At 41.8% G+C, this 27805-nt stretch overlaps 1 protein-coding gene across 10 annotated transcripts in view; it reads right to left on the minus strand.

Annotated features, from left to right (window-relative positions):
- CALD1 (caldesmon 1) overlaps positions 1 to 27805 on the minus strand; it is a 212820-nt gene that overhangs the window by 86090 nt on the left and 98925 nt on the right. For all 10 annotated transcript variants that reach the window (XM_040061889.2, XM_040061880.2, XM_040061885.2 and 7 more), the window contains one exon: positions 15895 to 15985. The gene's annotated coding sequence lies outside the window, so the exon portion shown is untranslated. The remainder of the gene's footprint in view (positions 1 to 15894; positions 15986 to 27805) is intronic.

Below are 27805 nucleotides of genomic sequence, written 5' to 3' on the forward strand. Positions count from 1 at the left end.
ATGTTTAGGCTGAACTTCTGCATGAGCTTCAACCTGGCTGAGCCAAGAAACTTCAGACTAAAGCATATTCCCTGATATAGCACAGCCGTGTTTTGCACGGGGCTCCGTGCTGGCCATACCTGGTGGCTGCATCTCACAAACACATTCCATCTTGCTTCCCTCTTAGCACAATGACGAATTTCCCAATTTCCTCATCCACCTGAAGGGGATTTGGCCTAAGTTTCTCTGTAACAAGAGAAATCTCCCGCTGAATTTCTCAGGGTATCTAAAGACCCCTGCACGCTGTGCCCCACGTGTGTCCCCTGCCTTTCTGAGCCCAACAAGCTTCTCAATATGGTGAACAAAGTGAGGTGCCAGCACAGGCCCATCCTAAACTACGATGGAATCCCAGTTCTGTGGCTGATAGAAATCTCAGGATCCTTCCAAATCCAGCTACACAGAGGTTTCCACATGCTTGCAACTAAACATCTGAGCTGTCCTCACTGCAGGCTGAGGTGGTGACAGAAGACCTGAGTTAGCGCCCTCATTGCCCTCTTTATTTTTCTTAATGCTGCCACCAAACCCATCAAATTTCTCATTCAGTTTTGACTCAAACCAAGACTGTGTAGCTTTGGGACTTGTACCCCATCAATCCAAGAGTCCCATTTTCCCAGTTGTGTCCACTTCAGGTGGCTCAAAGCCCTGGTGTCAAAACCTGGACCTTCCAAATGTCAGCAAAGGACCGGTCAGTAAGAAGCATAAAGGATATTTTACATTAGTTGGCTAAATGCCATGACATCTACTGTATCCCTAAGACTACCATTGCCCTTTCTTTCCACCTCAGAAGTGAAAACATAACCTCCTCATTGCCCCTTCTGAAGCTAAAAGCAACTCAGCAAGCAACACTCATTGTCTAAATGTTACTTGTTTAATCTGGCACCCATGAAATGCAGGTATGACAAACATTCTACTGCAATATTTGGGAGAATTAGAGTTCCTTAATCTATCTTCAGTCAAAACAAATAAATGTGTTTTTTATTAAAATCTGTCAGAAAACATTTGGAAATTATTTTCATTGCTCCCCTATTAATTCTGCTTTAGAAGCATTCAGTGCCACACAGGTCTTTCAGAAACAGGCATGACTCCATTGAAATCAAAAGGTGAAGTTCAAAGGGCTGGTTTCTCCTTTGTCACACCTCATGCATGCTCCCTCTTTAGTCCAAGATGTTAGATACCACTGGAATCATGTATTACCAACAGTAAGGCTCCATAAATTCATTTTCAGCGGTCCTTTCACGCAAAACCACATCTGCAATTGTTTCTGTAAACTTGGCCAAGTATTCATGTTGACTGCAGAAAATAAACTCTTGTACATATACATATATACACACAAACCCTTATCAAGCAGCTTTATTCCTTCCCAAACAGAACAGCTCATCAGGGACTTGAGGCAAAATAAATATACTGGGTTACACGAACACAGTTTTATTCCAACGTAGCTGCTCCTTGTTTCATCTGACCATACTTCTTAGGACTTCCAGGGGAAATTAATCAACAGCAAAACCACCTTAGCACAAGAAAATCAAACTTTGGTGTTTTCTCAAGGTCGCAGTTTCAGTTCTTCGCACATTTCACTTCCAAATACATGTGTATTTCTAAACAACTGACTTTATGAGAAGAAGGCAGTGAATTACAAAGAATTTTAACAAGGATATCAAAGCCCTCATCTGTTAAAATCTCTGCTTTTGGTACGGAGTACGTTCTCCATCTCATCTTTCATGGGAGTGAAAAAAGCTCACGTACGTTGGTGGGGCATTTGCAAACCTGATGAATATATCAGTGAACATCTCTGCGGCATCCTGAGCAAAAAAACCGCAGTGATTAAATAGAACAGAGATTCCCAGCTGGTGCTTTGCAAACTACTGACGGCCCACAGGGCCAGGCCATGGTCCAGCCCCTCAACTGCAGTAGGTGCTGAACAGGTTTCACCCACCCTGCCTCCAGCACAGGTTCCCAAAGTGCACATTCCAAACGTTCCTGAAGGTGCCGAGTCCTGTGACAGCTCCTGCTGCAACAGAACCACCTGAAAATGTTGACAGGGAGATTTTTATAGGACTTTGCTGCTGCCAGAGTTCACTCCTTGGGTTGATGACATACTAGGGCTACCTAAAAACAGAGGCCAAACAAAATTAAGGGAATCTAAGGCAGTTCTATTTATTGAAGGGCCTTCAGGAACATTTAGGGCAGACAATGCCCAGCCAGGGGCTGCACCCAAAAATGGGCCACAGAGTCTCACACTTATAAAAGTTTGGTCATTTGCATATTGGGGTTTAATTGTCAAATTACAGCTTCAGGTAATGAAGTCATTTACCCCAAGTTTGCTCCCCCAACTCATTTTTGTTTTATATTTCTCAGGCTCTGAGGCAGTGAGGCATCTTTGATTCCCAGGCCTGGAGAGGAATTGTTGTGTCTGACCAAAATGGGAAAGGAGCAGCTCACACTGTGTATGGAGTTTAGAGTTATACACTAAAGGACTGCAGGATTACAAATGTATAAAAAACACAAAAGTTAAAATCCTAAGGCATCAGGGTCAGCACCTAAAAGATCCATGGCTGGTGCATTTCTTGTACCCATCATCTGATTCAGCAGCAGAGCTGTCAGCAGGCATTGGTGCTGCTGCAGCACCAGGAGCTCTCATCCCAGAGCCACTCAACTGCAGTGGAAAGTCCCCACTTATCTCACTCCCTTAGGCAGGCTGCCTGCCATTTCCACTCCTCCTACTTCCTTCCTCTCCTCTCCTCCACTGCACATTGACTTAAGGGCCTGGCAGAGCTTTCTCTTGACATTTGGATTTGCATACACTGGTCCCACCCCTGATCTCCGTGACATTTGTCTATCATTTCCCAGTAGCAGACATAGGAGGAAACAGGACATAGCTGGAAGCTGCTGGCACAGCCCCTGGTTCTCATGGTAGAAGGATCGACCCTTGACTCTCCCCCTTCAGTGTCCTCTGAAGCATTTCAAATATGTTGCCCCCAAAGATCAGAAGATGCTGAAATATCATTCGTATACAAACTAGAGTTGAAATCTTGGTCCTGTTAGAATCTTTGGCACGCTTCCCCAGAGACTTCAATTAGGACTGGATTCCACCCTCACAGGCCAGATTCATCTAGAACACACAATGAAAGTTCGATGGGCAAACCCTGCATGCCAGAAACCGGTGTAATCTCAGATTTTGCCAATATGGGCTGCTTCATCCTCTTGCACCTCTGTGCACACATATGCAAAGGCAGAATTGCTTTTGCAATCCTTACTTGTGGGAAATGAGTTATTTTCACATGTACCAATATCACTGAGGAAACACTTTGCCTTTGCTGTAGTTACAGAGTGCACTAAAAGCTTCATTGCCCTTTACCAGCGCTTAACCATAAGTGAAAATAACCCAGGTAATGACAACGAGGCCAAACACACACAAACAGAAGGGATTTCATAATCCACAAAACCATTTGTAAAAGCATGCTTACTCCCCAAATGAGCTCTGACTTGTGTTCAACTTTTTCCTGCAATCAAGCACTGGGAAGCACGCTCATGGGCAATCATTCACCAGTTACCCCTGCCTTTTATCTGCTTCCACCAGAAAAGACCTTCATCTTCATTTTGCTAATCTAACCACAGGAATGCCCACATCGTGCACTCCTTCCTCCCGCATGCTTTGTCACAAACAATCTGTGGCCGTGCCCCAGCTGTTGGCCAGCTTCACCTCCCACAATCTCCAAGAGCAGAAAAACAGCACCCAGGCCAACAACTCTTCCAGCCAGGAGCTCTTTGCTCTTAATAATAGGAAAGAACAACTAGCTCGGATGACCAAGACACATTAAAGAGGAGAATGCACTTCTTGCCCTGTTAAATGACAATGCCGATCTCCCCACTGATTTCTATAAGGAAAAAATAAAATAAAAAGGCTGGAAAAGAGTATCACAGGCAGCAGCAGCTGCACAACTGTGGAAAAGCATCACCAATACATTTTCTGAATATACTGGTTTCACAAATGTTTTAGCACTCTATTTACACACTTTCTCTGTATCTCTCAGGTCTTGAATTAAAAGGCTAAGGCGATGCCATTAAAAATAATGAAATGCTTGAGCAAATCTTAAGGTAAAGTTCCAACAGCAATATTCACTCAGCCAGACTTCAAACTCCGCATGTTTTCTGGAACGTGTTTTGAAATACAAAATCATGATACATTAAGCTACATAATCAGTCATAAAATAGTAATAGAAAATAATATGAAGATACAATGCAGCCAGCTTACTGTGGCTTCAGTTTTGTGTTTTCAACCCTTTTTTCTCCCTAAAGCTAAAACACGCAGCTCCAGGATCCAGCTCTGCCTAGTGCTGAACATCATAAACTCTACTGAGAGTTGGGGGAGTCTCTGTTCCTCGCTCTACTGAGCCAACACCAAGCAACAATACCAGGTGTTAGAGATCATCCCTGCATTTTTAAAGAAAAAAGAAATACAATCAAAAAACCCAACACACCTAAAGCTCTTTGGTTTGCTGATGTTACTAGTTTTGCCCTAAGAGACGCTGAGTATTTTGAATCCAAAGCAGTTCCTTGGAAGAAACGAATGATAAATTTTCAAGTGTTGCCACTTGCTTTTACACTTTAACTCATCTTCCCTCCCAATATCTTTACATTTACCCCAAAACAAGACATGCCACCATGATAGACACATTGCAGCTGAAAGGTCAGTTATTCAATTGTAGAACATCATGGAAATCTGTGGAATTCCACCTGGAATGGACCCAGCTGCAGAAATTTTCTGCTGGGCTTTTCCAGCTCACACTTCTGGTCACCTTTAAAAATGAAACCCAGATCGCTTCCTGCCAAGTAGGTCTCTCAATTTATCTCTAATGAGCAGAAATTCCACATCATTTGGGTTGAAAGCTGAAGCAGGAGATCAGTCCTGGCTTTAAAGAGGTGAAGAAGGACAGCAAAAGCACAAAGCCTTTCAAACAGGATATCACAAAATACATGTGTATCCCTCAAAGTCTACATCACACACCCCCACCACAGGCTGAGTTCAGCTGAAAGCAAGGAAACACACAACAATGTCACCAAAACAGAAGTCCCAACAGCAGTGAGGCTTTGGCCTGGCTCAGAGTCAAATAAACGAGACAGGTGAGACCTGGCAGCATCCTGTGTGCACAACACCACACATAAATGCTTTGTATCAATGTGACAAAAGAAAGTTACACTTGAGCACTGCATAAATTGTAAATCTTTTTTGGTTTTGATTGTTTCATTTATTTAGGAACAGTCCCTCAGATATCTGTGTGGTCCAGAGGGAAAGAAAGAAAAAAAATCAAAGAAATGGGGGGGGGGGGGGTGGGGGGGTGGAATCTGTCATAAATGTCACCTACCACCATTAACTAAAATGCTCATCCATAAGGATGCAAAACCCCCATGGACTCTCCTCCAGCCTCCCTTGTTGCCATGTAATTCCACCCAGCTCAGCCTGACACAGAGAATACATGACTGGTCACAATACAAGTTCTGGGCACCAGAGGAACACAAAGACCCTTTTTCACAGCCACAGGGTGCAGCTGGATGTGTACAGCAAGAATCAAAACAAAGTCCCAGGCGATAATGCTTGCAAACCCAGAGGATTCTTACATTCCATATCCTAGACTAAAAACAAAAACACTAAAAAAAACACCAAACCACCATACCAACCTGAAAATAGCTTGGACCCTTGAGGAGAACAAAGAAAATAAAAGCCGTATCTGAAAATCATAAATAAACAGCCAGATTTTTCAATGCTTACCTGAACCAAATAAAACCTTTACAGCTTGTAAATACTGACAAGTGTCACTTCACATCCTGTCAAAGGAGTCCCTAAACATAAAATACAGGTTGCTCCCTAGTTAAATCCTTTCTCCCTTACTTTTCCACTGCTGAAAGTAATTGAAAACAGAAGACATGCATCTTGGTGCAGCCTAACTTTTCAGGAACTGAAAGTGTAAATGTAATTATACACATCACAGTGCTCATCAAGTTTGCTCTCAGTCGCACTCATCTATCTTCACACAAAGCCAATTAAAATCCAAAGGCATCAGCACTTAGAGTCACATAAAATAAATGCAAAATATACCCTAGAGAACCTATTAGGTGATACCACTTGCAAGGCACCCCTAATAAAATCCACATAAAGATAACACCAGTTTTCCTAGCCAGGGAGCGCTGCAGAAGACACAAATTCATAATGTGCAAACTCACAACGTTACTTCAAAGAAAATGGTGTCACAAACAACATTATAAAAACACTGCCCAAAGCACAGTGTTGTATAGGGAATACAAGTGATTTCAAAGTCTGGAGGTTGTGCACACACAGGGAACACATCTGAGTTTTTACTATTTTTGCTACTGCTTGAAGTCCATATTACTTTGGTATTTATATTCAAAAGGAGACAGAAATATCTTTGGAGATGACTAAGCAGTTTCTTGATTCCTATTAAGTACCAAAAAAGCAGCCTTGCCAATTTATCCATATTTAAGTTTCTACAACTTAATATAAACTCACTTCCAAGAACTACATAGGTCTTCTTAAAGTATGTGCAGCAAGAAGTCAATGCTGTGCCAGCTGGCAGATTAAACAAGCCATTAAATAGGCTCCTACTGAATTTAAAGGATTGTTTTTCATCTTTTCCCTCTCTTCTCCTCCACATCCAGATGTATTATTTAGGGTATATTTTCCAGTACCGGGAGAAAAAGTAAAAGAAATGCCCTTGGCACATAATGAGTTTTTCCTCCAATGCGGTCTCCTGCTGCACTTGGAATTTATTCCATTACTGTACAGCTTGCAATGGTCCCAAAATACCTCTGACTGCATGAAAAGATAGGGAAAGTGTGTTTGAGGTAGGTGTGATTCTTCATTTGAGAGCAGGGCCAGCCTGGGGTGATGATTTCACTCAGACCATCCCTATCCCTGTGTGCCTTTCCACAGCTCCTTGGGCAGGAGATCAGCACTGCTCTCTGCACCATTACACCTGAGAAAGGCTGAGTCCACCAGGATTAAGGACAAAGCCACCAGCCTGTCCTTAGCTTGGCAGAGAAACCTAAAAAAACAGCTGTGGTAAAACCCTAGGCCTTCACAGAACAGAGGTCTTCAGCATTTCATCTTTCCTTCAGAAGTTCAATCCTAAAGTTACCTGAACTTCATGAACTAGCAGGATTCAGAGAGTCAATGAATCTAGAACAAATACAAATGTTTGAACCAGCCCTGGTGTCATCTACAAAGAAAACAAAAAGCTAAAGTGGCATTATTTCAGCAAAAAATGCCCATATTTAAGTTTTCCAGATAAACTTTTCCAGGACTGCTCATTTCTCCGCAGTCCCTGCAGGACTTGAGCGATAAGAATTAAAAACAACTGTGGTAAAACCCTAGGCCTTCATAGAACAGAGGTCTTCAGCATTTCATCTTTCCTTCAGAGGTTCAATCCTAAAGTTACCTGAACTTCATGATCTAGCAGAATTCAGACGGTCAATGAGTCTAGAACAAATAAAAATGTTTGAACCAGTCCTGGTGTCATCTACCAGGAAAACAAAAAGCTAAAGTGGCATTATTTCAGCGAAAAATACCCATATTAAAGTTTTCCAGATAAACTTTTCCAGGACTGCTCATTTCTCTGCAGTCCCTGTAGGACTTGAGTGATGAAAATTAAAAAAAACTTTGGTAAAACCCTTCACAGAACAGAGGTCTTCAGCATTTCATCTTTCCTTTAGAGGTTCAATCCTAAAGTTACCTGAACTTCATGATCTAGCAGAATTCAGACGGTCAATGAGTCTAGAACAAATAAAAATGTTTGAACCAGTCCTGGTGTCATCTACCAGGAAAACAAAAAGCTAAAGTGGCATTATTTCAGCGAAAAATACCCATATTAAAGTTTTCCAGCTAAAACATCCCAAAAGATCCAAGCTGTATCTGCTCCCTGTGGCCATTTCACGCTGACTGGAACCGAAGGAGCAGCAGAGGCTTCTGAAACTCCTGGAAAATAATTTCATAAAAAACCTAAGATTTTTAGGCCTCCCTCAGTATTTCAATTCTAGGGCAGTAAAAACGAGTTCAGTCCCATAAACTTGCTACTGAACAAGAAAACCACGAAGGCCATAAAACCAAGTACAGGCACACAGGCAGGAGCTGAGGTAGCCAGCACTGGAACTTGCCCATGGCTTGGAGCATCTCCTTCCCCAGGGGCAAGAAGCCCCTCCAGGCTGGTCCCACAAGCAGAGGAGTCCACTTTGCTTCCAGCCAGACCCCGAGAACATCTTGGCCCATGCAACGACTTCAGAATTTGGCTCAGGCAGGGTGTGATTGGCCAGAATCGTTCTGCGGGGTCACAAACATTCCCTGCTCCCTTCTTGAGGGGCAGTTCAGTTATTAATTGCCAAGGCTGAAGTGCAAAAACCCGTGTTCTGCGTGTATTCTTTGTTTCTAATCCCCAGTATCCGTAAGGGGACTCCCTCACTTGGCTAGCAGTCGGGATTCATTAGAGCTTTTATGATGATTCTTTCTGTTGTGCAGATAGATGATGAATCTCAGATGTTTAAATAGCATATAACAGTGCTCCGTTGACCTTGCTGAGTGCAGTTGGAGGGGAAAAAAGGTAATTTTCCTCAAAGAAATGTTAAAAATGTGTCTCCACTATAGCACAGATGCAGAGGATAAAGAAACTCCAGAGGGATTAAAATATTTTAGATTAATTTGGAAGAAGGCCACATTGTGTAAAGCCTGGTTAGTTCGGGCCTTTCCAATTCCACGCCGTATAAACAAACCCATTTAAACTGCATTTGTTAGAAGGAATGTTTTAGGAGGGGGAAAAAAAAAATCCCCCAAAGCAGTTGTAACTCAAATGACCTCCAGTTCTGTATTCTCTCCTTACTGCCTAAAGAACAAACATATGTATAATATATTCTAGCCAGAGTTTGTGCAGTTGCTGCATGATTCATACTGCTTGAAAATTAAATCATTTAAGTAAAGGGATTCTGGCTCCCTCCAGCAAGGTTTTAAAACTGAAGCAAGGTTGGTTTTGGAGCCGGCTTCCATACTTTGAACAAGGCCATTGCTTAGAGATTTCTGCTTTGGGCTGGGTGGAAGAAATTAAAACATGAAAGCAAATTGAAAGCAAGAGACGGAAAGAAAAAGGGGGGAAAGAAAAGAACCTGTAAGGTCAATACAACTCTATAAGAATGAACCTAATGTTCAGCATGTCACTGACTGGCAGAAGCAAGTTCTTAAATGTTCACTCACTTTCAAGGTCAAGTTTTGCCCATTTTACTCCTACAGAGTTGAGTTTTTGCATGTACAGTCTTCCAAAGGGAAAAACCAGAGTGTGGTTCTAAATAACTGTAACAAATAAAGATTTGCTGGCCCTCAGAAATCAACCAGGTTGAGACACAAATGAATGTGAAGGCAGCAGTGCCCCAGCCAGAGGAGAAACAAAATCAAACACACACACTTGAGTCATTCTGCATGATTAGCACCTGAAAAACAGCGAGAACTTAAAAAAAATGGGATTTTCCTGATCCTCAACCATAAATCCCAGAGTAACCCAACTTTAGGAATAACCTATCTTAAGTGTGGATAAAGAGGCTTCTCCAGAAGCCCCAGAGTCTCCTTGTGTTGTCGGAATGGTAGCCAAGTACCTGACTGTAACCCAGGCACTGCAGAAATTCCTTGTCCCAAAGGATGGGAGGCAGCTGCCACAGACTACAGAACATTGCCTGCCCCCTCACAAACACCCAAAAGAGCCAATATAATTTTACCACTGAATGCCAGCATCTTGGAGAAGAATGTGGCAACTTGACCAAAGTCCAGAACAATACAACTCAACAGTTTAGAACTCAAAATGAGGGGAAAAAAAGTTGTTTTCGTTAAAAGTAACGCATTTGCAGATAATAAAAAGATTAATTTAAATTCTGGGACTTGAGGGCTAGCATCCCTTCTCATATCTTACATCATGGCCATAAAACTCAACTGGGATGATGGCTTCTGCAGCTACCATACATTTGATAGCACATAATCTTCTCGTTAAAATGTTACCTGTTTAACTTTTCCATGTCATTTTTCCTCTTGGTTGTTTCTTCACGTTTTTGATTAACACATTTCTCTAGCATCTCTCACATATTTTCACTTTGCATGTGCAGCCAGCCCTGTGCTCCCATACTCAGCCTGCTTGCATGGATGGAAGGGGATACATTAAGCTCTCCTTGGAGATACTCCAGGTTTGCAAGGATATAACCAAAAGGAGAGAGCTGGCTAAGGGGACTTTTACATCAACAACACAAAAATCAATACAGACTGTGGAACTCCTTGTGGTTGGGTTTTGTTCTTCAAATGTCATGTATGGACCTTTGTTTGTTGACATACCACTCTGCACACTCATGAAAACAAGATGTTCCCTTGTCACTTAGACTATCATGGTAAGACACTTTAAATAAATACTTCACATAATTTCAGAAACAGATGTGAGACAGTAAAATTGGATGTTTGCAACAGAAATGGCCAAGTCCTATTTAGCATTGCTCGGAATTTTCTGTTTTATGCTTCATATTATCACCAGCAATGCATGAAAACTCAACAGCTATTACACCCTCAACTTTTCTTTTGAAATGTATTTATCTTTAAAATTTACTCCACAAAGTTTACAAGTAGAAGCGAATATTTTTCAACACACTTAACTCTGCCTTTTCACTCACATGCCTGCTATAATTCTACATCTGTGTATTTTTTACTTTCTGCATCTCCAGTCAGATGGGTTTGTTTGCTCCAGCATCTGTCAGAGTGCCTAAGAAAGTGTTAAAGACACTCAGCCTAAATTTTGTTTCTCTGGGCAGTTCCAGCCTCAGTGTTGCTCCTCATAGTATTCCCAGTTCAGTATTTGTGTACTAATAACATAACTCAATAGTGTCCCTCCCCTGACTGATTTAAATGGAGTATGTCTGGTACTTGCTGTAACAAATTTCAAAAACTTACAGGCTCTTCTTTGTCCAGTGGCAGAAGGAAGATTAATTTGGTTTCTTCATAAATCCCATTTTTTCAGTTTATTTACAACTCCGTTGCCTGAGTTAGCCAGGGTTAGTGTGGTGTTAGCGTCAGAGATACAAAGCAGGGACACAGAGGTACAGCAACATCTCAGTGCTCACTGTGACTTTTTTAGAGATTATACATAGAGTTTTTATGGAATAAAATGCCTTGAAAATTCAATAAGAGAAAAAAAAGAGAGAGAGAAAAAAACTAATAAAAATAACTAATTCAATTAAATTTTTACATTGAGATTAGTAGACTTTTCTCAGGTTTTGCCATTCAGGATTCTCTTTGTACTTGTAAGGAAAACAGCACTCAGATTATCCTCACTTTTAACACAGGGGAAAAACATGACAGATTTGTCTCTCGGTGATAAAACTAGCAAAAATAGTACGCTTACGATAACCCTGGCTTTGAAAAACATCAGTAAAAAGCCCCCCGAGCTCCACGAACAAGTTGCAGACTGCACATGTCACATAACTACGAACTACTTTTTTTTTTTTTTTTTTTGCCTGAGGCTCCCACATTTAACAAAGGGAAACACTGCTTTCAACAAAAGATGCTATTCTAGTTATGTGCCCTTTTACCCTGTCAGAGAAACAGCTGGTATCATAAAGTCACAGCTAATTTGTATCATGTCTGCACTAACAGTCAGATTTAGTTTGTATCAAACTTTCAAAGTTGGACTTAATACCAGTTGATGGATGACAGCTTTTCTTGCCTCCCCCCTTCTCAAAACATATTTAAACATTGCCTCCCGCATAGAAAAGCCCTCCCAATATTCAAAATACAAACAGAGTCATTAACACGTCCACAGAGCCAAAATAAATGTTAAATATAAATTGTTAAAACTAATAAATTTAAAAAAACCTAAAGAAGGGTGAGATCAGCAGTTCTGAAGTTCACTGACAAACAAATACTGCTTTAAGACAGACATGTGGGTACCAAGTGTAATGGAAAAGAATTTTCTCCTAAAAAGAAGAGTGGAAAAAAGACACTGCCCCAGGTAATCTCTTGAAGTTTGGAGTATCTGTTCTCCTGAAAAAATTCCAGTCTGCCTGCAGAGACTGCGAGGGTTTTTTCAAGGCCAGCACTCAACAATTTAGGGAAGACCAATTTCACTTATTTTTTTAGGGGACCTGTTTCTCATTTAAGCTATTAAATGTCATCTACTCTCATTTTAAGACCCCCGTAGCAGAATGCCTTAACTGTGCAGAGGGACTCCAGTGAAAGCGAGAGTCAGGCCAGAGACTTAACAGTTCCAAACCCACAGAGCTCACGTGAGAAAAAGTTAAAAAAAAAAAAAATAAAATAAAAAATCAGGCTCTCCCTGGAAAACAGGCATGGGGAACTTCCAGAGATTGGGAGTTCAAGCTCAGTTCACAGCAACATCCAACAATGCTGGTGTGCTTCTGAGGCTACCCCAGCACAACACCTGAGTACACAACGTGAGCTGGAGACAAGATACTCTTTTAAAATTTCAGCTGCTTCTCACTTCCACATTATATAGAAACGTTGGGACAAAGCTCTTGCACAGCATGAGCTGAAAGCATCGCCGAAGTGCAGGCAAGGAAAATCTGTGTAATGCTGCACAGCGTAATCATGATCGTGGTCCTGAGTAATTGGCCCCATTTATCAGAGATGGGTGTTTCTGTGAAGTTACACACACCAAGCAACAATAGCCCCGGGAAGTTCAAAGCAGCAGCGACAGAAATGCAGTTTTAAAGTGACAGGAGAGCTTATTGTGATGGAGCTGAGAAAGAGCAGGTGTCAACGAGGACTGAAGAGCAGCTCCCAGCCCATCTTTCCCTCAGCACACGCATCTCCTGGCTTAGGAGGGCAATATTGCACAGAGGAGAAGGACACAGCTTCTGCTGTGCTTGCCACGGCTCTCTGATGGACTCTGCTCAGCGAGCAGAGCCAAAGTGCAGCACGTTCCTGCCACCTCCTCTCCAGGGAGCTCCATCTGCCCCCTACCCACCGAGAACGTGCAAATAACCAACTCCACTCCCTTCACAGCAGGGATTTTGCCCTTACAAATGATCTTTCTGCTTGTTCAGAATTTTTTTTTTTTTTAACAAATGTTCTCAAACCTCTGTCTGACAAGGCATGGTTTATCAGAAGCAGATTTCTCTGCAGCTACTCAGGCTGTCCGTTTTACAATTCCTGGGTGCTGTAATTTCTGGAAAATAAAAAACGTTCTTCGTCCAGAACTTGGGGTGAGTCACAACAGGTTTACTTGTTCACCATCAAATGAAGAACAACTTTCTATCCCTGAATGATGCTCATATTCCTGAATGATGGCTTTGTTTACAGCCACTGCAAACAGTTCCAACACCTCTTCAGCCACCCAGTGCAACACAAAACACACCAAGGATCTCATCTCTCACAAAAGAGCTTTTCCCCAAAAGTGGCCCAGCTGTACAGAGAGGTCACTTGAGGTCTCAAGAAGTTACAGGGCGACTTGGGCAAGACTGAGTTCTGCCCCTCCTTTTCCAAGTAGCAGAGAGGCTAGATGAGAGGAGGAAGACCCTGTGTCCATCTAAATTTACCTCAGCACAGTAAAGCCATAGGAAATATCTTCAGAGACTCTACAGAAATGCTTTCAGGCTGGATTATTTAGGAGAAAAGCTGACCAAACCCATTCTTACACAACGTTTTCTAATGGCAAACATCTTTCAACAAAACAAGCATTTCCAAGGGAAAATAAAAACCAGCCATCCCTATATCCAGTGACTCTGAACCTTAACCTTTGTGGGTGGCACTTATTTTCGAAAGTAATTCACATAAGCATGTCAGATTGCCCTCCAAAGTCAGGTTTGACCGTATTCAAGAACTTACAGAAGACTTAACAGGACTGTCATGATAATTCTAAACTGTTACTGCCTTTTATATTCAGATAAAGACATGGGTCTCATTTCCAGTGCACAGATAATGCTGGATATTTTTTTTTTTCTTTTCCACAATGAGTGTATTGGTCCACAACATTTGTTTTCATAATTTTCTAGAGGCAACTAATGGCCCATTCAATGGTATTTTCATTCACATCCCCTAAACCCTGTTCAGCCAGCTTTGCCACGTGAAAGCAGAGATTAAGTGCGGAAAATACGATCAGGTTTTGCCTTTACTTCCTTGTGACAGAATTCTTTTGTCACCTTGACAAGCACTGAGCAAGCACCAGAGGGACTTCAGCATGAGAGAGGTGGCACTCAGCCTACACTTGGAGAAGATGGCTGAGTCCCTGGAGGATGGATTTGCAGATGAAATGGATGAACCAAAATAAGGAATCAGCCCCAGCTCAGCCTCAGTTTTGAGGGAGTGAAGTGCCTTCTTTCAACACTATAGCCTGTGTGCTCAGACCTGCCTACAAATACAACTCCAACTGCTGAGGTGTCAGAAACACTCTGGAGGGCAGCCACCGCTCTCCTCGACTATCTGATCCTTAGCAAAGAGAAAAAGGACTCACTTTTATGATCCCACTTGCTTTTGGACAGCATAGTCTTCTTTGCTGGGTTCACATTTTTAAGGAATTTAAATACCTCATAAACGCGCTGCTCGTGGAAGCATGTGGGAACTTAAAGCTAGACAATCTCATGGGAAGAAGTGTTGCATGGGAAATTGTAGAACACTTAGGCTGGTTCTGCACCAAAAACAAATCCTAACTTTGAAACATCAACATTCCCTACAACTGGAAATACCAGATTGCATCTGGCTTCAGTTTTAAACACTCCCCCCAACAAAGGCTCGAAAGCAACGCAGAGCTGCGAAACAACCACCAAGGCAGAGAGCAGCCTGCAGCGATTATCAGCCCATTCAGCACTTGCAGAAACCTCCTCAGAAGTGTAGGAAAAGTTAAATTTGCTTCCCCAAGGACGATGACAAAACCAGCTGAAATGGGCCCGGACCCAGCAATGCTGATGGGGAGTGACGGCAACGCAAGCGGCGTCCAGCCTGCTGCTGTGCATCTCTTCCTCCATCCACTCTGCTCCTCCCAAAAAAAGAGGGGCAGAGGTACAGGAGGCACCCAGAGAAAGTCTTCCCCAAGCAGCTCATCGTACCCTGAACTGACTGAAGATGATGGCAATATTTCTGACCCATCGTTCTGCTGTCACGGGCGCTGCGTGAACTTAGAGCCAGTGCACGGTTTGTCTCCAGTCTGGAATTTCCGTATATTGAGGGGCTGAAGTTTACACACATTATAAACACTTCCTTTAAATGGTTTGTGAGCCCTCACTTGTTCTGGCAGTGAAAGAACAATGTTTGTAAGAAAAAATGTCTAAGTGTTCCGTGTTGTAAGTAGTCGGTAAACAGTTACTTGGTCTCTCACATCATTCTCAGAGCCTGCTTGCTCTAAAAAAAGACACAACAGGACAGCAGCACACCAGCATATGATCGTAACACAAGGAAATATGATTTAAGACTCCCACTGCAAGAAAAGACTTGCTAAAATCCACTGGAGGAACAGAACTTTTAAAAGAATGGCCATGCACCGAAAAAAATGATTACTGTAAAGCACTATGATTTTGAGTTGAAGGAAAGACTCCACGTGAAACACTTCAAATCTACTCTCAGTTGTGAACAAAGGAATCACTGGTGTCAATGACACCAGAGGGACAGGAGCCAAGGGTCTGCTGCAGGGTTCCCCGCTGATTTTCAGAGGAATTTGGATCAGACTTCCAAAGAAATAAGAAAACAATGCCAAAAAAAAAAAAAAAACCAAAAAAAACCACACCACAACACCGCCACAACAACAACTCAAATAACCACCCCCCCAGCTTCTGAGTACCACAGGAAAGGGAGTCTGAGGTAACTTCTTTGATCATACTCACAGGAAGGCAATCACAGGAAATATTCTGAGCTTTTCAGTAACAAACCAGCTGCTTGATGAATCAAACTGACTCCAGAAAATCGAGGTGATCTCTGTACAAAAATAGAAAATAAAGACCTTTATTTAGCAAAGGCATCATTACTCTGCATTCTTCGTTTTTCTTGGGTAAATTCTTCTTTAATGACATTCCTAGAAAGATTTATTTTTTAAAGTATGGAATAAGATGTAAACGTTTTAAGACACTCGCTGTCAAAAGCTCTAGAAATCAGAATTTTGCAAAGGAGATTTTCATTTCCCAAGCTCTCTTAACCAAGTCAGTCACTAAAACATCTTTAAGAAGTGAAGCTAATACAGACTCTTGCTATTAGAACAAGATGAACCATACTGTCTGAGCAGCAGTGAATTTTCACAGCAGAGCCAGGTTTCCAGCACACCCCCCCTTAAGGATATAGGATATTCCCTGCAGTACGAAACATGCTCCAAAAAGTACTCTGCAAAAGCAGATAAACAGTAAGATGATGACCTGTAGATGATATGAAACTACTCAGTTTACTAAAATTTAAAAGTTAGTACTACAAACTGGGGAAAGAGAGTTCATAGTAATGAATTTCTACAGGCAAACTGAATTCATTGATCAGAAGTAAAGGTACCGGAGAAAAAATAAAAACACTTAGCTCTTTACACACACAGCAATCAACTCTAAACCAGCCAACAACACTCAAAGATTTCTTGAAATCTGAGGAAGAGTGCTCTGAGAACATTAGCTGCCTCACTAAAAGTGCTGCCAGGCATTGAGATGAGCTTCCCACCCTGAACAGTTTCTGGGTGACCTGCTAGAAACCCAGAATGGACACCAGGGAATGCAGTAATTCACATGCTTTAGTGAACTGGGGAATTTTTCCCCCAAGACAGGCCCTGCATTCAGCTGCCTCTTTGGTAGCATACAGATGCACCAGAGTGAAAATAAAAACTGCAAGCTTTCTTCAGACAGCCTCTCGTGGTCCATTGTTCTCTTTACAGTCCAGGACCTTCACGTTGAAAATCCTGCTGCCAACAGAGGAAATGGATTATTTAAAAATCAACCTGTTTTCAGTTATTTTAAGATTATAGCTCAGGGTTGGGTACTTGTTTTCATTTCTGGTTATTCACTGGAAACTCAGATTTCTGAGGGCTCAATAAAAATGACTGTTTTGTAATTTCAACAACAATTCTGTTACAGTCTGGTCTCTACATTTTAAGACACCTGTCACTGATTCACATTATTGTAAACACCGGGCTGGACAAAGCCAAGAATTTGATCTAATGTATTGGGAGTTTCAGTATTGGATTCAAGAGGTCTCAACCACCATTTGATGCTGAGCATTACTGTGCATACATCACATAAGAAAAAAAGATCTGTGTAAGATGACATCTCTGATTATCAGGATATGAAAAGAACCACCAAGAGCTTTAAATCGTCTTCCTCTCCCTTGTTACACTTGCTTACAGCAAGAGCAGACCAGGCTCCATCAGTTCAGAGCTTCAACTCATGAATAACAAGGCCCTTCCAGGTCACTGAATTAATTCCAACTTTTCCACTAAATTTGAAATCTTACTTTGCTCGTTTCTATTGTTTAGTGTGCTCCACTTGACTCTCAGCAGGAATAACTTCAAGATATTCAGATCATGCTGTCCTGGCTCCAAAAGCCTTTTTCTGCTTCAGACCATTTGCTCTCTTTCAATCTCTTCAAGATTTCTAAAATGGAGACAACCCCCAAGAATATTTTCATTTTCTTTCCCACAGTTGTGAAAACCTTTTCTGCTGTTCTCCTTGTATTTGGTCCTCTCTAAAGCAACACTTTTCTGAACCAAGTTGGACATAATTTGTGGTGTCAATAAAATGACCAAAATATTCTCTCACAGCACTTGCCTTCCAAAAGAGCTTCTATCTCACCCCAATTCCATTGTAATTCCATTGGCATCCCTTACTATGAAGGGTTACGAACAATTTAACAAACAGGTAATTTCCATACAACTTAAGCGTGAAGGAAGTTCAGGCCCAGGTCAAAAAAGCAGACTCCATAAATCCAAACCCTCCAATGCAGCAAACATCCCTCAGGTTTGGACACACTCTGGGCTGTAATCTTCAGTGGTAAAATTGGCACCATTTTTACTGATTCTTCAGCCCTTCGAACTCCCCTGACCATAAACTTCAGGATCGTGTTCTGCTGTCCTTCGTGCAATGGCATTAACAGCATCCCAGACCTTGGCACACACCCAGCACTGCACGTTCAACAGTGAATTTCCAGCTCACACGGACACTAGATTCCCAGATAACACAGGACTATAGCCATTAAATCCAATTTTAGTAACAGAAATGTTTTTATCCGAAGTTCTTAAAAATGCTTAATCAGAAGTAGTTTGTGCATTAAGGAATTCAGGAGCTGCAGCTCTCCTGATTACAGAAACTGGGGAAATGAAATCACATCCAAGGTCATTCAGCAGTTGACCTGTGACATTAAAATGTTGCTTAGGGAGGGTTATTGAAAATATATACATGCACACACAAAAAGAATCAAGGTTTCACTCTCCTCTGCCCTATTAATGGATTTGGTTCCTTCACACCTGGTAGCTTTGAATGGAAATAAAGTTATGGAGCCCAGTTATGAAACTCTGTGTAGCAGGTATTCCATTTTATCCAAGAGATCCCAGCAGTGATCAATATCAGATGTTCAGAGTACACCAGAGGGACAGGGAAAGAATATAATGATGCTTCCCACAAACACTCTACAGCAGCTTGTGACTTCCAGAATGCCTGAGTCAAAGGTGGAATCCATATATTTACTCATCTCCATGGCAGCTTTTTTCCATTAGGTTCAGCAGCTGCTAACACAGCAAAAAAATCCCATGACAGAGATCCTTGCTCACCTAACACACAGAGAAATCCTCGCTCACCCAAGGCACACAGAAATCCTCGCTCACCCAATGCACACAGAAATCCTCGCTCACCCAAGGCACACAGAAATCCTCGCTCACCCAATGCACGCTCAGCTGTGGTATGCACACACAGAGCATTCAGCACTGCATCCCGTACGATGGAGCAATCCCAAACCTGACAGCAAGGTGGTTAAAAAGCTGCCTTGGAAATAGCACTCCTGGGTTTCAGTCCCACTCACACGTGCAATCACTCCGGAAAATGAAATTACATCAGTGGGAGAGAGTGGGAACACAGAAGAGTTTGTGACAGTGCATTTGTGACAAAGGAGGTATCCCAGTCTACCTACTGCACTCTGAGGGAGCAACTCATTAGATGAAAGGAGTCATCCTCCAGTCTGTAAAAATAGCAAATATTTCACAGGATCACAGAACAGTTCAGGTTAGATGACACCTCTGGAGATCACTCAGTCCAATTCCCTGCTCCAAGCAGGCTGTCCCATCACCACATCCAGTTGGGGTTTGACTGCTTCCAAGGATGGACACACCACAGCCTCCCTTGGAAATCTGTTCCAGCACTGATCTCTCAGTAATAAAGTTCTTCCCTACATTTGAATGGATTTTTTTTTAATTTCAAATGATGTTCTTTTCCTTCTGTCCTTTCACTGGCACCTTAAAGACACTGGTTTGGTTGTTTTTATTGCCGTCTGTCACTTTGGAGTGGGGACAGAGTCACAGTGTGTGACAGCCATATAGCGGCTGTTAAGTTTGAATCTTATCCCAGCTACAGCTCAAAATCTTTATCCATAGATTTCAAAATTGGCTGTTGAGAATAACAATAGTAGTAACTGCAAATTATTTCTTTTCCCTCGAGTCATGAAAATGACAGCAGGAAACCACCTTTTTTAAAAAATACTCTAGGTAAAGTATTTCTTTGAATACCCACTTCTTCCAGAGCTACTTTTCTCCTTTTCATTTTTATGTTGTCACTGTTGTCATGTAGTTTCTTTACTCGGAAAGGTATTACAGAGGGAGCACTTAAAATTTTTCCTTGGGTGTGCTGTGTGCAAGGAGGACGACTTTCAATAAGGGATCTGGCAAATTAATGTTGCCTGCAGGAGAGGGGGCAAGAACTCATCCATCACTAGGATACCCAAAACAGGTGCCCAAGGAATTTGTCCTCCAGCATGACCTAGAGAAAGGGGAGGTGTGTTGACCCCTGTGAGCTGCTCACCCAGACACTTACACGCAGCTCATTAGTACAAAACAGCAGTTCAAAGTAAACAAAAACACCTCACGCTGCAACATAATCGAGTTAAATCTAAAAACTGTAGTCAAATCCCACAGGCTTCAGGCTAAACACACATTTACATGCTCTGCTGAACACAGCTTGCTGTACCTGAGCTCTGCATCCCAGACGGGCACAGCCACCTCCTAGGGGAAATGTTTTGTGAAGGAGAAAGATCTTCCCCTTCCCTTGCGCCACACTGCTAAGATTCTCTTAATGAGAAACTCAACCGACCTCCAAAGTTACAGAAAATGACAAATTCCCCCTCCACCATCATAAAATGCCAGTTATCCTTATGCTGACTTGAGCAGCAGGACACCCTAATCCCACCTAACGGGGTGGAAAGTCCCATTTTTGGAGGGAAGTCACTGCTCTTCCATTCACAATGATGCTGTCTCAACAAAAGTGACCATCCTCCAGATACAACGACTGCCCTACACAGAGGGTTTCATTCTGCACATCCTGGCACGGAGCAGGAAAGCAAGCAAGGTGCTTCCTGAGGTTAAACACAACCAAAAGGAGTAACACAACCAAAAGGGTACAGCCCCTCCTGAGCGAAAGCAGATTGGGAGATCTTTGCATGGTGATTCCTGAAAGTAGAGGCTGACTCTACTTTCAGTAGTAGAATGTAGAGTAGAATGAAGTATGTGTGCATCTGAGCAGATGTGGGCTGGAAGAGCATCCCTGCCCATGCAAATACAGCACTTGCTTCCTTCTCTGGCCAGAGCTGTGCTGCTAAGCAGAAACCATTTGCTAACCACACAGCAGCGGCGCTCGCATGAGCAGAAAACCAGACTGCTCGTCTCGTCCTGCTTTGATCAGCACTTACTGACCACAGGAACAAACAGAGGGCTGTGCTCAGCTGCTCCATGCAGGATCTGCTGTTCCCACACGGACAGGCCAAGCCCGTTCCAGAGGAGCCCCTTGTCCTCACATAAACCTCGCTGGCCAACGGAGGAGCGACACGCAGGGCAAGGAAAACTCAGCTGAGGGAGAGAATTCCCCTCTCAAACAGTGTGCTTGGAAGAGCAAACATCTTAAAACTGAAAATCCAAAGCTCGCAATACCCCTGTTTTCAATCTGGAAATTGAACATAAGCTCCCCTACATCACTGGCAGTGGATGCAGGCATGTCTGCTACAGAACGTGCTTCTGAGGGGAACTATTTACTGCTAATAAAAAACTCCCAAATTCCTCGCAAATCCACTGTCCCTTTCGGAAAAGGGTTCCAGAAAGCTTACAGCTCTAATCCAAATTGTTAATAACCCATAAAAAATACTGCATAATAGTTCAGAAAACAGTCTCTTCCAACAGACAGTAAATGGAAACTGCCTGCTTTAAAGCATATTTTGACAGCTGCTAGCATCATTCAACATTTCAAATAAAAGAATCAGCTCAAAAGAAACGACGCAAGAAAGCTAAAAAATTTGAAACAACAAAAAGGTCTCTTGTGAAAGCTCTGATTTTCTCCTCTTCAGCTATTGAATGGAAACACACTAGTGGGATGGGTGTTGGAAGAGAGGGGGCTGAAGGGAAAATTCTGTGAGCTGTATCCTTTTCAGGGAAGTTTAATTAATGGCATTTCTGAGAAGAATTTTGATTGACAGGATTAGTGCCAGCACTAAAAGTTACTATTTGTGGATCCTGGAGCTCACAGCTCCCATAAAATAAAACAGTTCAGAAAAGAGCTTTGTGCAAATGAAGGCATTCCCTCAGCAGGGAAGGTTCATGTGAACCTCTTCTGTGGCTTCCCTTCACATGGGTTTTTCTCTGGAGATAGGAGAGCAGAAAGTCCCTGAAGAACACCCTCTCCATGAGGCAAAAGGTTTGATCCCATTTTCTAGGTTCATCCTTGGGGAAGGTTTCTGAAAGGAGTCAAAAATTAAACCCTAAGAATGAGTGTTCCCAAATTTTGTGGAGGGAAACATTTGGTTCCACTTTCTTTTCTTTTGGATTTATTTCAGTTTTTAGTTCAGACTAACTTTTAGTTTCCAAATTCCTACTAAGACAATCTAGTGTTTTCCTAGGAACACTCAGCTCAAAAGATTTCAATTCTCTAATTGCCTATAAAGACTTGGGACAAATGATTAAGTTGACCACAAGCATTGTGTTTTATTTGATTATTGTCAAGCCTTTAAGTACTATCTCAAATAAACCATCTTTACAAGGGGTAATGTATTTTACATGCCAAAACAAGAACCTGGAAATGAGCCAGCGCTGCTCCATTGCAAAAACAAGGGAAGGACACAGCATTCCAGTTCCCACAGGAAGCACAGACCAGTTTGCTGAACCATCCTCCAGAAACTTGGAAATGGAAGAAAAGAAGAAAAAAATTGGTTCTTTTTGCTTTCTACATCCCTTCTCTATCACCTTCCTCACAGAATAACCTAGTTCAGAACCACTTATTCTATCCCAGGAGTTTTCATGCATCTTATTTGTATCACATCTTGATGGTTTTGCCCCATTTTTTCCTCTGCTCTTCTGTTTCCCCTCACTGCTCTCCAGCTTATTTGCCCGCCCCTGTTCACATTCTTGCTATACCAAACTTGAACCAATACCTTGGACCAGATTCTCTTCCTCATTGTTGTTGTTGTCCTGATATCTCCTGCCTCTGATCCTATCAGTTTTGGGGGTTGTTCTCATAAATCTCCAATCTTTCCCCCTTTTTTGCGCATTAAAAATGCTCAGATAAAGTAATTTCTTCAAATGATAAGCATTCATATGCATTAGGGCTTGCCTTTCTGCCTTTTCACTGAGGCAAGATGAATGGAGCTAAACTTCCACAGAGGAAAAGCACCAGAATGCTGCCACTTACTCACAAATAATGCAAAAAAACCATATATATATATATATATATATATATATATATATATATATATATATATAAAAAAGAACTTTCTTGAAGTGGCTTTATTAGGTATGGAAAGCTTGCAAATCAGGCATCACAAGGAGCACCCCAGTAGTCACATTATTGGTGATTAATACATATACCTTCTTCCATAGTCTGTTTCCTGTGACCCAACAAACCACTACTTTTACTCCAGCTGCTGCCTGGGAACAGCTGAGATTTGGTGCTTTCAGCTCTCCCCTGCTGCTGGCAGTGTTTAATAGAGATGACTGGCACAAAAACCTTCAGGGCTACAGCATTACCATCTCAACTTTAATTAGCTTAGAAATGCGTGCAGAAAGGAGCAGATACGCCTGAACACTCAAGACTAGATGTCTACACAAATATTGAACTTTCAGGAAAGCAGACTGATGGTTACAGATGGGCACCATCAGCTCCACTCCATGAGTGATCAGCTTTGTCACCAGGTGCTGAGAAATGGATCATCACCCCAACTCCTTCCTGTCCTGCCCCACAGATGGGGGAAATGAAGTTGCAGGAGAAGAAGGCATGGCAAGCACGTCTCTTTTCCAACTTTTCACTCAACGTGCAAACACAAAACCTGGCAGCTTGCAATCCGTCATCCAGAGGAAAAACCACCAAGGCTGCTTGTGAGCCTTCAGACACTACCTGTGCGCTCAGTGACACCCGAGCTTTGCCAAACCCGCTCCATTTATTTTAATGAACTACAACTCGTAAGTTCAAAACGCAGTTTTAAATCTCTCTTCGCTTGGCAGCCATATAAACAGCAAGGAATGTGCACATGGGGGAAAAAAAAACCCAAACTTATCCTGGTCACACCTATAACTTTTCCAAAAGGAAGGGCATGCTCAGGTACTGTAGATGAGAATCGAGAGGGCTGAGCCCCAGCTACTTGTTTAGACTGCTAGTCTTGCTTTCAGTGGTAGGAAATATTACATAAAACCCATGTAACACATACAAGCTAAGTGCAAATGATGAAAGAAATCAGCAAGGGAAAAGAGGCCAGAGAGCTGTTGTGATGGAAGAACAGCAGCTGGGAAAACTGAAGTCAACCCAGCTATGTTATTTTTTAATTAAAAATAAACATAGCCTTTGTTGCCAAGGGATTGGTTAGCATTCCATTTTAAAAGGGAAAAAAAAAAAAAAGGAATTTTGTTTTACTTCATTCTCATTCCCCTCCTTCCCCCATCAAAAAAAGTATTTATAGATTTTGCAAAAAAGAACATGGTCATAAAAATTTAGTTCAGTCTGCAGCACCACACAGAACCACCTATTTTTAAGGCATTCTCCTTCTCTCACACCACTGTCTCTTTGTGTCAGACTACCATTTTAATTCTCTCAATTATTTTGTCTTCTGCTGCTGAGGTCTGTGCTGGGCTGTACAAGCATGCATGACTAAAGTGCACGTGTGTGAAGGATAAAAACCCTGTTTGGACAGCCCTTTTAATGAAGGTTTCAGCAGAGCCATGTTAATCCTTCCAAGTCCAGCCTTGCTTCTCTTCGACACTAAAGCAGCTTTTGCTCACATCTGGTTAGGGGTTTGTCCCGATTTTTATGAAATTTGCTCATGTTCAAGACCAGTGAAGGTCTCACATTTTTTTCTCTGCGGTCCTCACTTCGCAAACAGGAGTGTGGAGTCACTTAGCAGAGACAAACCAAAGAATCCAAAGACTCACTTCAGGATTTTCACACATTCCAAGGACTCAGAGGTTAACTATTTTTAAAGTCTGACTACCCCATTAGCCTCTTTACCCACAGCTTTTCATTCATTCATCTTCCACATTTCTTTTGTGCTTTTATGATGCCTGACCTTGGAGAAGGTTTCTGCTACCGAGAGCTTCTCTACACAGCTTCCACATCACATTTCAAAACCTTATCAGGCATAATCAACCTCTGTTTTCTCATTCACCGTCTGCTTTGCTAGTTATACATTTTATTTGAGATGGTTTAGGCCATTACTCACATGAAATCCATATCCAGAGGCAGTCGCAATTGTTGTGATAAAATATGTCAAAGTTGATGGGGCAAACCTCCCCAAACCAGATCAATGAAATGGACATTTTCTGTAGAAATATCCATCTTCAGCTGAGCAAACACATCGGTTTTAGCTGAATCAAAGAAAGAGCTATCTAACAATTAAGCATTAAGTTAAGTGGTGAGAAAAGAGAATTAAGGTGAAGTAAAAATAATTGCATGTTCATCTGGCATCTCAGGTAAATAACATCATGTCATCAGCCCAAAGGGTGTTCAGGAGTGGGATTGTTTGCTACCTGCACCACCTGGAATCACTCCAGCTTACATTACAGGAAGAAGGGAAAATAATTACTTAATTATTCATTCAGTGCAGAGCAACTATAAAGAAAGTCATGACCAGTAATAGCACAGTGCAGGATGGCAAATCCACCCACATTTTCACAAGGAAAGACCCAACATTCACCCCCAGCTGCACAGAGCAGCATTTCAACCTCCATTCTCACCAGGAGATCTGAAAAAAATTAGACTGAAAGTGTGTCCCTTTCTGCTTTCCTCTAACACACTCCCTTCTATGCATCCTGATTAATTTTCAGAAAGACTTTGAATTCATGAAAATTTAAAGACAGAAATTTTCAGAAAGATTTTGAATTCATGAAAATTTAAAGACAGAAATACATCTTTTTTTTTCCCCAGCTCTGGTCAGTATCTGCTGACTCACATCCAGATTCCTCCACTATTAGAATCTTCCATTGACTCCAGAGAAAATTTGTGGTTGACCACAGAGCAAAAGCTTAGCTAACTAAATACCATAATGCATATTATTTGCCATGCAACAGTAACCACGGGAGAAAGAGGATACGGGGTTGCAAAACATTTTTCTTTATGCCTTGCATATTTTTTGGAATAGGAAAGATAACCACATTAGGCAAAGCAACATGTTTGTTTTGTCTCAAGGACATTGGCTCACAGATAAATGTTACTGCAACTAGGCAGAGTTCAAGTCATTGTTGCCCAAACTATAAAAGAAAAAAAAAATAATAATAAAAGAAAAAGACAAGGCCTTTGGAAATCAAATGTTATTCATCATCCCATCAAAATACAAATAACTCAACAGTTTAGTGACCAGCAGCACGCAACAGAATGAATTCTGGGTATCTAAGCATCAGATAAGCATGACGCTGAAACATTCTACGAACATTAACTCTGGTTTGTGGCAACACAAAATTGGATTAGAAAATAAGAGAAAGGCAGCGAGACAAATAACTTGGCACTGGCAGACCCTAAGCATGCTAAGCTTCAGCCTCCTTGGGTTTCACACCAATTTCCCTGTAAGAGTAGATTTTAGTTGAACTAAAGATGATTGGAGGGACAAGTTTTGTCTTTCAGGTGGTTGCTTGCTGCCAAAGTCTAACGAGAACACACAGAAATCAGAGAGGCTTCTCAGTGAAAATTTCTTTTCCAGGTAGGGTGACTACTGGACTGCCAAATTAGAAACTTCCTAATTCTTACTACTGAGCAGGATTCTATTATCCTTCTCTTTTTTTGCTTTCCTTCAAATTCTGAAACAGCTCAGTCTAAAAAACCAAAGTCGAGCAAGACCTTTGGGAGGTTCCTTCCATTGTCTGTAAAATGGAAGGGAGGGAGGGTACAATGACAAAGTCTGAGCCAGACAGGGGAACCAAAATAAACCTCAATATGAAATGGGAAGGCAGAATATCCTGTCCAGAGGGAAAGAGTTGTAATAAACTAAGAAATGCCATTGTTTTTTATTCATAAGAACAGTCACAGCAGCAAGAACAACGATGATTTTGCTGTTTTAAAATTCTGGGAGGCCTCTCTCACCACCCAACAGCACTATTTTGTCTTTTACATCTCAGAGCAAGCAGCTAGGCCACTGAAAATGCAAGCATGGGCCAAAATGGGCAAAACCATCAACATGTCCCATTTTCATCTGGCAAACAGAAAATGCAACGCTATTTACAGCCCTTTGATATTTCTTTGTTTCTCATGGGAAACTAGCTGATGTTGTCTATTGCCAGCTCTCATTGTTAGCAACACTCACAGAGAGTTTATTAATTTTATGTCTTGATGCCATTTGTCCAAAGCAACCTTTCTGTAAGGGTCACATTAGACTAATAAACAGCAAAAGTTTCATACAGGCATCAGGACTCATTCACCAAGTGGAATTCAAGAAGACTGACACCTAAAATTTATGCATTTCTTATTTAAAAACAGAACCCTCTTGTCAGGCCTCAGGATTTCCTTGATCTTTAAGTTGTAGAAATATACAAAACTAAACAATAGTCGCCCACTCCACTGATTTCTCCTATCCCATAATATACAAAAACACAGTTCAAAGAACATTTCTATTTGAATACGCTCCATCTTCCCTTCCCAGTCCTGCTGAAAATCTGTGAATGAAGCAGTTCGTATGTGAAATGCTGCCTGCATCCATCCAACTCCGTGGGGGCCAGGTTAACACTTCTCCCCGCTGAGAGCACCACTATTTTATCTGGAAAAATGGCATACAATTGACTGCTGTATCTGACGGAATTGATCTATTCCATCAGAATTGCCACATTGTGTCAGCTGACAGGAAGCCAGCACCAGTTTAGGTTCACTTCTTTTGGTGTAAGTCAGAGAGAGGATCTCTGGTTTCCACAGCCCCCAATGCTTTTAAATTTATTAGGCCACATCTCCTTCATGAATATTTAAAATAACATCGCCACCTGTAGCAGAGTGACGAAAGAGCTGACAGCTATTTAGGAGAAATAGCTGTAGAAACAAATCTGCACCGTGCTTCAGATAAAAACACACGACACAAGGATGGAAGAGGAATATTAAAGCAACGGTAAATAAGATGTTAAAA

This window comes from Hirundo rustica, chromosome 4, assembly GCF_015227805.2.
Source record: "Hirundo rustica isolate bHirRus1 chromosome 4, bHirRus1.pri.v3, whole genome shotgun sequence".
Taxonomy (NCBI): Eukaryota; Metazoa; Chordata; class Aves; order Passeriformes; family Hirundinidae; genus Hirundo; species Hirundo rustica.